The 10,744-nt window shown below is 47.3% G+C and overlaps 1 non-coding gene across 1 annotated transcript; it reads left to right on the forward strand.

The window, feature by feature from the left end:
- Positions 1-9,729: 9,729 nt before the first annotated feature.
- On the forward strand, positions 9,730-9,804 carry Trnas-cga (transfer RNA serine (anticodon CGA)). Its single transcript has one exon. It is a non-coding gene; the product is annotated as a tRNA-Ser (tRNA).
- Positions 9,805-10,744: the final 940 nt, after the last annotated feature.

The raw sequence follows: 10,744 nt of genomic DNA on the forward strand, positions 1-10,744 counted from the left end.
ATGGACACGTTGCCCAACGAGCCTCACTGGTCTCCTCCTGTCGGCATATTCGCCGGTCTCACTCTCAGCCCCAGTGATGATCTCGGATGTTCCAGCCCAGTTCCGTTATATACGATACTTCTTTCTTGAACTCAGTTATCTACGCCTCACCTTACCAAGACAGCTTCGATGCCTCCATGGCTGACGACGTTTTAAATTTTATCCGTGGTAGTCCTTTTTATGGTTCCATTTAGGGGGTCCTGCCGCTTTCCTTTTCTGTGTCTCTTGTACTAGAGTCTCTCATTGGTTGCAGATTTTAGTGTGTATTCGGATGGTTGACTCTTTCCTTTTTTTTTTTGTTCTCATGGTCAGTCAACCAGTCTCCGGCCCTCATCTTTTCTTCCGTTTCTTTCTGTCCGGTGTTCGACTGTACTCTTCTTGTCTCTAGCGTTCGCTGCCACATTGGTGTTCTTTCAGTGACTGGGGGGAGGGGCATCTCCTCCCCCCTTGGGGTTTTACCTGCTCCGTAAATTTTCGTCTCACCTGTTTTTGGAATGGGGGACTGATGACCTTAGCTGTTTAGTCCCCCTTAAACATCCCAACAACCACCACCACAGCTTTTACTCAAGACAAAGGCAGTATACAATGTCCTCCAATTAGATTGTCCACCTAACACGATTGAACAAAATTCCCCAGGTTGACTGGCGTCATGTATAGCGCGCGGTGTTCACTTGTTACCTTTACACGAATCTTGAATCTGTCTGGTACCTAACTGTCAATGGTAAGCAAATCAACCAGTTTCGCCTTCATCGTATCCACCTCGCCCAATCACCTCCACGTTGCACGTGTGGAGTGCCAGACAATGATAAACATCGGTTTGTTTGTGGACCGGCGGCGGAGGTTTGGCACTTGGTTCATCGTATTTTGGCTTTTCTAACGCGGGATATTCCGGAACGGATTACTCCCCTTTCATTATCATTTCCGGAACGTGACTATTTTCGTCGGACAAAGACCAATGCTGTGAATTGGATTCGCGGACATGCCATTCACTATCTATTTGGACAAACTGTAGACTCTGTACTCGATTTTTGGACATACCTCAATGACCGTCATTCTGTCGTTGCCCGTCACCCATAATATAAACAATTTTTCTCGAACTTCCTTGGGAGTGCTTTCCACGAACCGCCTCGCAGCTGGAATGTGTTAAGCCAAGAGAGAAGACGTTTTTCTGTTTGATGATCATGTTATATCCTCCTTTCAAGACACTATCCATTGCGTTCAACTGCTCTTCCAAGTCCTTTGCTGTCTCTGACAGAATTACGATGTCATCGGCGAACCTCAAAGTTTTTATTTCTTCTCCATGGACTTTAATACCTACTCCGAATTTTTCTTTTCTTTCCTTCACTGCTTGCTCAATATACAGATTGAATAACATCGGGGAGAGACTACAGCCCTATCTCACTCCCTTCCCAACTACTGCTTCCCTTTCATGTCCCTCGACTCTTATAACTGCCATCTGTTTTCTGTACAAATTGTAAATAGCCTTTCGCTTCCTGTATTTTATCCGTGCCACCTTCAGAATTTGAAAGAGAGTATTCCAATCAACATTGTCAAAAGCTTTCTCTAAGTCTACAAATGCTAGAAATGTAGGTTTGCCATTCCTTAATCTAGCTTCTAAGACAAGTCGTAGAGTCAGTATTGCCTCACGTGTTCCAACATTTCTACGGAATCCAAACTGATCTTCCCCGAGGTCGGCTTCTACTAGTTTTTCCATTCGTCTGTAAAGAATTCGCGTTAGTATTTTGCAGCTGTGACTTATTAAACTGATAGTTCGGTAATTTTCACATCTGTCATCACCTGCTTTCTTTGGGATTGGAATTATTATATTCTTCTTGAAGTCTGAGGGTATTTCGCCTGTCTCATACATCTTGCTCACCAGATGGTAGAGTTTTGTCAGGACTGGCTCTCCCAAGGCCGTCAGTAGTTCCAATGGAATGTTGTCTACTGCGGGGGCCTTGTTTCTACTCAGGGCTTTCAGTGCTCTGTCAAACTCTTCACGCAGTATCGTATCTCCCATTTAATCTTCATCTACATCCTCTTCCATTTCCATAATATTGTCCTCAAGTACATCGCCCTTGTGTGGACCCTCTATATACTCCTTCCACCTTTCTGCTTTCCCTTCTTTGCTTAGAACTGGGTTTCCATCTGAGCTCTTAATATTCATACAAGTGGTCCTCTTTTCACCAAAGGTCTCTTTAATTTTCCGGTAGGCAGTATCTATCTTACCCCTAGTGAGATAAGCCTCTACATCCTTACATTTGTCCTCTAGCCATCCGTGCTTAGCCATTTTGCACTTCCTGTCGATCTCATTTTTGAGACGTTTGTATTCCTTTTTGCCTGCTTCATTTACTGCATTTTTATATCTTCTCCTGTCATCAATTAAATTCAATATTTCTTCTGTTACCCAAGGATTTCTACTAGCCTTTGTCTTTTTACCTACTTGATCCTCTGCTTCCTTCACTACTTCATCCCTCAAAGCTACCCATTCTTCTTCTATTGTATTTCTTTCCCCCATTCCTATCAATTGCTCCCTTATGCTCTCCCTGAAACTCTGTACAACCTCTGGTTCTTTTAGTTTATCCAGGTCCCATCTCCTTAAATTCCCACCTTTTTGCAGTTTCTTCAGTTTTAATCTACAGTTCATAACAAATAGATAGTGACCACAGTCCACATCTGCCCCTGGAAATGTCTTACAATTTAAAACCTGCTTCCTAAATCTCTGCCGTACCATTATATAATCTATCTGAAACTTTTCAGTATCTCCAGTCTTCTTCCATGTATACAGCCTTCTTTTATGATTCTTGAACCAAGTGTTAGCTGTAATTAAGTTGTGCTCTGTCCAAAATTCAACCAGGCGGCTTCCTCTTTCATTTCTTTGCCCCAGTCCATATTCACCTACTACGTTTCCATCTCTCCCTTTTCCTACTACCGAATTCCAGTCACCCATAACTATTAAATTTTCGTCATCCTTCACTATCTGAATAATTGTTTTTATTTGATCATACATTTCTTCAATTTCTTCGTCATCTGCAGAGCTAGTTGGCATATAAACTTGTACTACTGTAGTAGGTGTGGGCTTCGAATCTATCTTGGCCACAATAATGCGTTCACTATGTTGTTTGTAGTAGCTTACCCGCATTCCTATTTTCCTATTCATTATTAAACCTACTCCTGCATTACCCCTATTTTATTTTGTGGTTATAACCTTGTAGTACCTGACCAGAAGTCTTGTTCCTCCTGCCACCGAACTTCACTAATTCCACTATATCTAACTTTAACCTATCCATTTCCCTTTTTAAATTTTCTAACCTACCTACCCGATTAAGGGATCTGACATTCCACTCTCCGATCCGTAGAACGCCAGTTTTCTTTCTCCTGATAACGACGTCCTCTTGAGTAGTCCCCGCCTTGAGATCCAAATGGGGGACTATTTTACCTCCGGAATATTTTACCCAAGAGGACGCCATCATCATTTAATCATACAGTAAAGCTGCATGCCCTCGGGAAAATTTACGGCCGTAGTTTCCCCTTGCTTTCAGCCGTTCGCAGTACCAGCACAGCAAGGCCGTTTTGGTTAGTGTTACAAGGCCAGATCAGTCAATCATCCAGACTGTTGCCCTTGTAACTACTGAAAAGGCTGCTGCCCCTCTTCAGGAACCACACATTTGTCTGGCCTCTCAACAGATACCCCTCCGTTGTGGTTGCACCTACGCTATCTGTATCGCTGAGGCACGCAAGCCTCCCCACCAACGGCAAGGTTCATGGTTCATAATAAGACCTGCACCAAGGCGGTGGAACCTGCCCCGTAAGGGGCCTCCCGCCCAATGACGCCAAACGCTCGTTTCCATAGATAGTACTTGGTTACAGACAGACATACTTTTGTGGTCAATTAGATCTGCAAGCGCTCCATTCGTCCTACAATAGTCAATGACAGTAGACGAGTAAGGTTAGATACATTCACCACATCGCTTAAGTCGAGTGACATTATTCATACGCCATGCATCATCGTGAACAAGTTATTCTTGTTGTGATTTTTCATGCCTTCCCGACGGATCTGTTGCAAAACGCTTCTCGGGCTTGCCGTCGGATCGTATTGTGGAACTCACACAATATTTCATCGACGCAACTGCTCGACATCTTCAGGTGGTGGTAGCTGCTGCTGTCACTGCTGCAAGGCAGCGACTGATGACTGATGATAATCGCGCGGCGGCGGCGGCGTTGAAATTCATCATGCCGGGAGGAGGCAATACGGGTGCGCGGGAAGACGCTCGTAGTTGGAGGAAAGCGGCGCTCCTGGTGCCCCCTGCTGGGAGCCGCGAAAAGGCCATCCGCGCGTGCGCTATGGGCAATGACTGTGCTGCCGGGCGCTCCTGCAGTTAAAGGCTGAGCTAAATCTCAGTAGCGCGTTGCGTCACGTGATGAATCGGAAGTTCTCGTTTGCTCTGTTTTGATTTAATGGCAGCCAGTGCTGGATCCCAGGCGGCGCTTAGTTGAAAAGGCTGTCCGCCTTACGGATATGTATGGCCTCCTTAACAACACAGTCTCAGAAAGATGACGCTGGGGATACAGTTTCCGTCTGTTCTTAAAGCATACGATGTCCCGTGTCCAGGCAGGTTGCCCCAGGCGTGTATGATGATGGTGTTCAACGCAACGTTCTTGCACGGTTCGGCATGTGTGTCCAATATAAGATTTTCCACATTAGCATGGGATTTTATACAATCCACGTTTCCTAAGCCCAAGGACGTCTTTGACCGAGGACAGTAAATTCCTGAATTTTGCTGGTGGCCGAAAAACACAATTCATGTCGGGCTTTTTTGAGGATTCTTTCTACTCTCGAAGGCATGCCGCCAAAATTTGGCAAGAACGCCGTTGCAGTGGGTGCCCCCGTATCTTCATTTACATCCCTGCTTCGAGTTTGCTTACAACGGAATGCATGGCGTATCTGCCTGTTGGAACAGCTATTCTGTTGCAAGTTATTCTTGATCGCCTCGTTGCTCTTGTCGAGGAAGAGAATGTGACAGCGAAAGAGAGAGGGGTACGGTCTTCCTGAGCTCACTGTGCAGCGATGGAGAAGTTACTGGATAGTCCAGTAGGCGTTTGGGAAGTGGTATTTGGCGTGTAGAAGCACCTGTACAGTATAATAAACTTTGCAACATGTCACTGGCGGAACATGATATTTTCGCACTAATCAGTACTACAGTCAGCGAACGACGGACAGTACGATATACAGGGAGCAGGATGTCATTTCCGAGCCCAAAAACAGTTATCTCACAGTGACCGTGCGTCTGTGACGGTTTACCGCTGGATGTGTTCCCGTGGACTTGGAATGCTTCATTAGATAGATGGTCGACTTAATGCTGCCCAGTGTACTCAGATTATGTTTATTATTATAGTGCACTAAGTATAGTCCGTGAACGACTAGATAGGTTGTTCATATTCACAGGACACCTACATTAATATGTTCTGCAGAAATGATCAGCATTTCAGTCATCTTGATTTAGCATGTGTCCTGTTTCCTAGTAGGCACAGGTTGCCATAGTCCCTAATAACTTGTTCCGTGTATGATGGTATCGTCGCGCATGAGGTGCGAATGGCGTCCTGTGGTGTAGCCATCCATGCCGGATTCACCTGGTTCCAAAGGTCATCTGTCATGGTTGGCATCGGGACACAGTGCTGCACAGTTCCTATTGGTGACAAGTCTGGTGACCTAGCGGGCCAGGGCAACGTTTACATCCTCTGATACCACGAAGACACGTGGTCGCGCAGCAACGTGTGGTCATGCATTGTCTTGCTAAAAATGTTATCTGGGGTGTTGCAGAGAAAGGATATGGATACGGGTTGTAGGACGCCATTCACGTAGGTCACACTGCTCACAATGCCCTGGTCAAGCACCAACTGTGATTTTTGGTTCTACTCCCCACTCCCTCCAATAGTACCACCCCACTCCACAAGGACTTGAGCTGGCGGTGTATGTATTGCGTGAATACAGTCACTGTAATGTTGCTCTCCCTGTCTGCGGGAAACCAAAATGCGGCCATAATTTTCAAACAAACAGAACCTGAATTCGCCCGGAAACACTATCGGAAGCTATTCCTGTTCCAAGTGACGTCGTTCCATACACCATTTTCATCTAGCTTTATTTTGCACATTCGTCGAAGGTAGAAGGGGGAAGTGGACGATACGCACGTAACCCATGTCGTAATAACACATGTCGTAATAAACGGCGACAGTTTCCCACCCCTGATACTGTACGATATGTTACACTTCTCCTCTGTTGCAACTGAGCCGAGGAGGACGCAGATCTGTCCTGCGATACCTCTCGGGTGAACCATTCTGCACACGCCCGTTGCACTGCCGGAACACTTCGTCTCACATCCTTTCCCAGATGGATGCATCACATTCTCGCATGCCAATAATGCGCCCTCTTTCAACCTCACTGGTCTGACGGTACGGTTCGCTCGTATGTCTGCCAGGCATCTTTCACGCCTGCTCAAGTCACGCTGATCCACTACCTTCGGTTTATGGCACCAACGAGAGCCACAGGCACATTTTACCAGTAGGTGGAGTTGCGCCGCGATGTTGATGTTGACCTGCGAGCCGATGTAGTTCAAATGCTAATTATTTCTACAGAACGTTCTAATGTACATGTCATGTGAATATGAACGTCCTACCTAGTCGTTCAACGTGTTCTGTCTCTTCTTCTGAGAATGAGAGTGTATTCTGAGAGAGTAATATGTTTCCAGCGGAAACGTTCTCCTGTACACAGGGTGTCAGCGGTGGTGAAGGAGTGGTTTGCGAAAAGAATGTGATTTCTCTTCTCCATTGGTCTCCTTCTGCCCCAGACATAAGGCCTGTTGAAAACGTATAGTCAAATACGAACGGACGGTACGAGAAAATCGGCCCGAACCCGAGCCAACAATACTTGATGACGTATGTAGCTTCACTCTGGTTTCCTGCAACGAGATGCTACAAAGCGATAGATTTATTATCCACTTCATAGACTCCCTTCCCAAGAGGTTGCTGACATTCATTGAATTTGAAGATGTTTGGACGGGATGCAAAGAAGGCAAGTGCTATACCCTTTTGAGGGCCGAAAAATTCATAATAAGAACCATGAACTACTAGTTCTACTACTTTCGTGATTTCTACCGATTAAACAGATCGACGGAGTAATGCAAAAATATTGCCCTAAGCCAGGTGTGAACCGAACCTTCTTACCAGGTGGCTGCTTATTAGGGTGCTGACTAAGTCACTTTTTTTTTAAACCTCATGTTGTTCGCTTTAGTTCGTTGCATTGGCTCGCGGCGGACGCCGTAAGACATCAGTTTCAGTTCGTTGTTGATCGGTGAACTCAGTTTTTTTTTATTACAGAGGGCAGCTAACCCTCTCACCGAACACGCTTTTTTGGTCTTCTTTTGTCTTTTTTTAAACCGTTACTCTTTTTTTTATTTTTAGAAACTCCCTTAGTAATATGTAAAATGGAACGAAAAAAAAACCTTAAGTGCCACCGCCGCTTTTCATCCTATAACAAAAAAATCTGGTCCACTTCAGGCGTTGGCTCCTGACTAAAGCTACTGCAGAGAGCTACCCTATATACCAGGGGAAATATGGAAAATCAAGGTTAGGGCTATCCTTACAAACAAAACAAAATTTTCCTTTTTCTGAATTTTATTTTTATTGTTTTTATTTAAGTTTTTTTATTTGTTTATTTTTGTTGTTGTTGCGTAATTGATCAGAGGCCTTCTGCGCCCCCCTGGTAATACACTCCTTGAAATTGAAATAAGAACACCGTGAATTCATTGTCCCAGGAAGGGGAAACTTTATTGACACATTCCTGGGGTCAGATACATCACATGATCACACTGACAGGACCACAGGCACATAGACACAAGCAACAGAGCATGCACAATGTCGGAACTAGTACAGTGTATACAGAATGAGATTTTCACTCTGCAGCGGAGTGTGCGCTGATATGAAACTTCCTGGCAGATTAAAACTGTGTGCCCGACCGAGACTCGAAGTCGGCACCTTTGCCTTTCGCGGGCAAGTGCTCTACCAACTGAGCTACCGAAGCACGACTCACGTCCGGTACTCACAGCTGCAAGTTTCACAGAAGAGCTTCTGTAAAGTTTGGAAGGTAGGAGACGGATACTGGCAGAAGTAAAGCTGTGAGTACCGGACGTGAGTCATGCTTCGGTAGCTCAGTTGGTAGAGCACTTGCCCGCGAAAGGCAAAAGTCCCGAGTTCGAGTCTCGGTCGGGCACACAGTTTTAATCTGCCAGGAAGTTTCATATCAGCGCACACTCCGCTGCAGAGTGAAAATCTCATTCTGGAAACATCCCCCAGGCTGTGGCTAAGCCATGTCTCCGCAATATCCTTTCTTTCAGGAGTGCTAGTTCTGCAAGTTTCGCAGAAGAGCTTCTGTAAAGTTTGGAAGGTAGGAGACGGATACTGGCAGAAGTAAAGCTGTGAGTACCGGACGTGAGTCGTGCTTCGGTAGCTCAGTTGGTAGAGCACTTGCCCGCGAAAGGCAAAGGTGCCGAGTTCGAGTCTCGGTCGGGCACACAGTTTTAATCTGCCAGGAAGTTTCATATCAGCGCACACTCCGCTGCAGAGTGAAAATCTCATTCTGGAAACATCCCCCAGGCTGTGGCTAAGCCATGTCTCCGCAATATCCTTTCTTTCAGGAGTGCTAGTTCTGCAAGTTTCGCAGAAGAGCTTCTGTAAAGTTTGGAAGGTAGGAGACGGATACTGGCAGAAGTAAAGCTGTGAGTACCGGACGTGAGTCGTGCTTCGGTAGCTCAGTTGGTAGAGCACTTGCCCGCGAAAGGCAAAGGTCCCGAGTTCGAGTCTCGGTCGGGCACACAGTTTTAATCTGCCAGGAAGTTTCATATCAGCGCACACTCCGCTGCAGAGTGAAAATCTCATTCTGGAAACATCCCCCAGGCTGTGGCTAAGCCATGTCTCCGCAATATCCTTTCTTTCAGGAGTGCTAGTTCTGCAAGTTTCGCAGAAGAGCTTCTGTAAAGTTTGGAAGGTAGGAGACGGATACTGGCAGAAGTAAAGCTGTGAGTACCGGACGTGAGTCGTGCTTCGGTAGCTCAGTTGGTAGAGCACTTGCCCGCGAAAGGCAAAGGTGCCGAGTTCGAGTCTCGGTCGGGCATACAGTTTTAATCTGCCAGGAAGTTTCATATCAGCGCACACTCCGCTGCAGAGTGAAAATCTCATTCTGGAAACATCCCCCAGGCTGTGGCTAAGCCATGTCTCCGCAATATCCTTTCTTTCAGGAGTGCTAGTTCTGCAAGTTTCGCAGAAGAGCTTCTGTAAAGTTTGGAAGGTAGGAGACGGATACTGGCAGAAGTAAAGCTGTGAGTACCGGACGTGAGTCGTGCTTCGGTAGCTCAGTTGGTAGAGCACTTGCCCGCGAAAGGCAAAGGTCCCGAGTTCGAGTCTCGGTCGGGCACACAGTTTTAATCTGCCAGGAAGTTTCATATCAGCGCACACTCCGCTGCAGAGTGAAAATCTCATTCTGGAAACATCCCCCAGGCTGTGGCTAAGCCATGTCTCCGCAATATCCTTTCTTTCAGGAGTGCTAGTTCTGCAAGTTTCGCAGAAGAGCTTCTGTAAAGTTTGGAAGGTAGGAGACGGATACTGGCAGAAGTAAAGCTGTGAGTACCGGACGTGAGTCGTGCTTCGGTAGCTCAGTTGGTAGAGCACTTGCCCGCGAAAGGCAAAGGTCCCGAGTTCGAGTCTCGGTCGGACACACAGTTTTAATCTGCCAGGAAGTTTCATATTAGTACAGTGTATATCCACCTTTCGCAGCAATGCAGGCTGCTATTCTCCCATGGAGACGATCGTAGAGACGCTGGATGTAGTCCTGTGGAACGGCTTGCCATGCCATTTCCACCTGGCGCCTCAGTTGGACCAGCGTTCGTGCTGGACGTGCAGACCGCGTGAGACGACGCTTCATCCAGTCCCAAACATGCTCAATGGGGGACAGATCCGGAGATCTTGCTGGCCAGGGTAGTTGACTTACACCTTCTAGAGCACGTTGGGTGGCACGGGATACATGCGGACATGCATTGTCCTGTTGCAACAGCAAGTTCCCTTGCCGGTCTAGGAATGGTAGAACGATGGGTTCGATGGCGGTTTGGATGTACCGTGCACTATTCAGTGTCCCCTCGACGATCACCAGATGTGTACCGCCAGTGTAGGAGATCGCTCCCCGCACCATGATGCCGGGTGTTGGCCCTGTGTGCCTCGGTCGTATGCAGTCCTGATTGTGGCGCTCACCTGCACGGCGCCAAACACGCATACGACCATCATTGGCACCAAGGCAGAAGCGGCTCTCATCGCTGAAGACGACACGTCTCCATTCGTCCCTCCATTCACGCCTGTCGCGACACCACTGGAGGCGGGCTGCACGATGTTGGGGCGTGAGTGGAAGACGGCCTAACGGTGTGCGGGACCGTAGCCCAGCTTCATGGAGACGGTTGCGAATGGTCCTCGCCAATACCCCAGGAGCAACAGTGTCCCTAATTTGCCAGGAAGTGGTGGTGCGGTCCTCTACGGCACTGCGTAGGATCCTACGGTCTTGGCGTGTACCCGTGCGTCGCTGCGGTCCGGTCCCAGGTCGACGGGCACGTGCACCTTCCGCCGACCACTGGCGACAACATCGATGTACTGTGGAGACCTCACGCCCCAC

The sequence above is a fragment of the Schistocerca gregaria genome, chromosome 2 (genome assembly GCF_023897955.1).
Source record: "Schistocerca gregaria isolate iqSchGreg1 chromosome 2, iqSchGreg1.2, whole genome shotgun sequence".
NCBI classification, from domain to species: domain Eukaryota; kingdom Metazoa; phylum Arthropoda; class Insecta; order Orthoptera; family Acrididae; genus Schistocerca; species Schistocerca gregaria.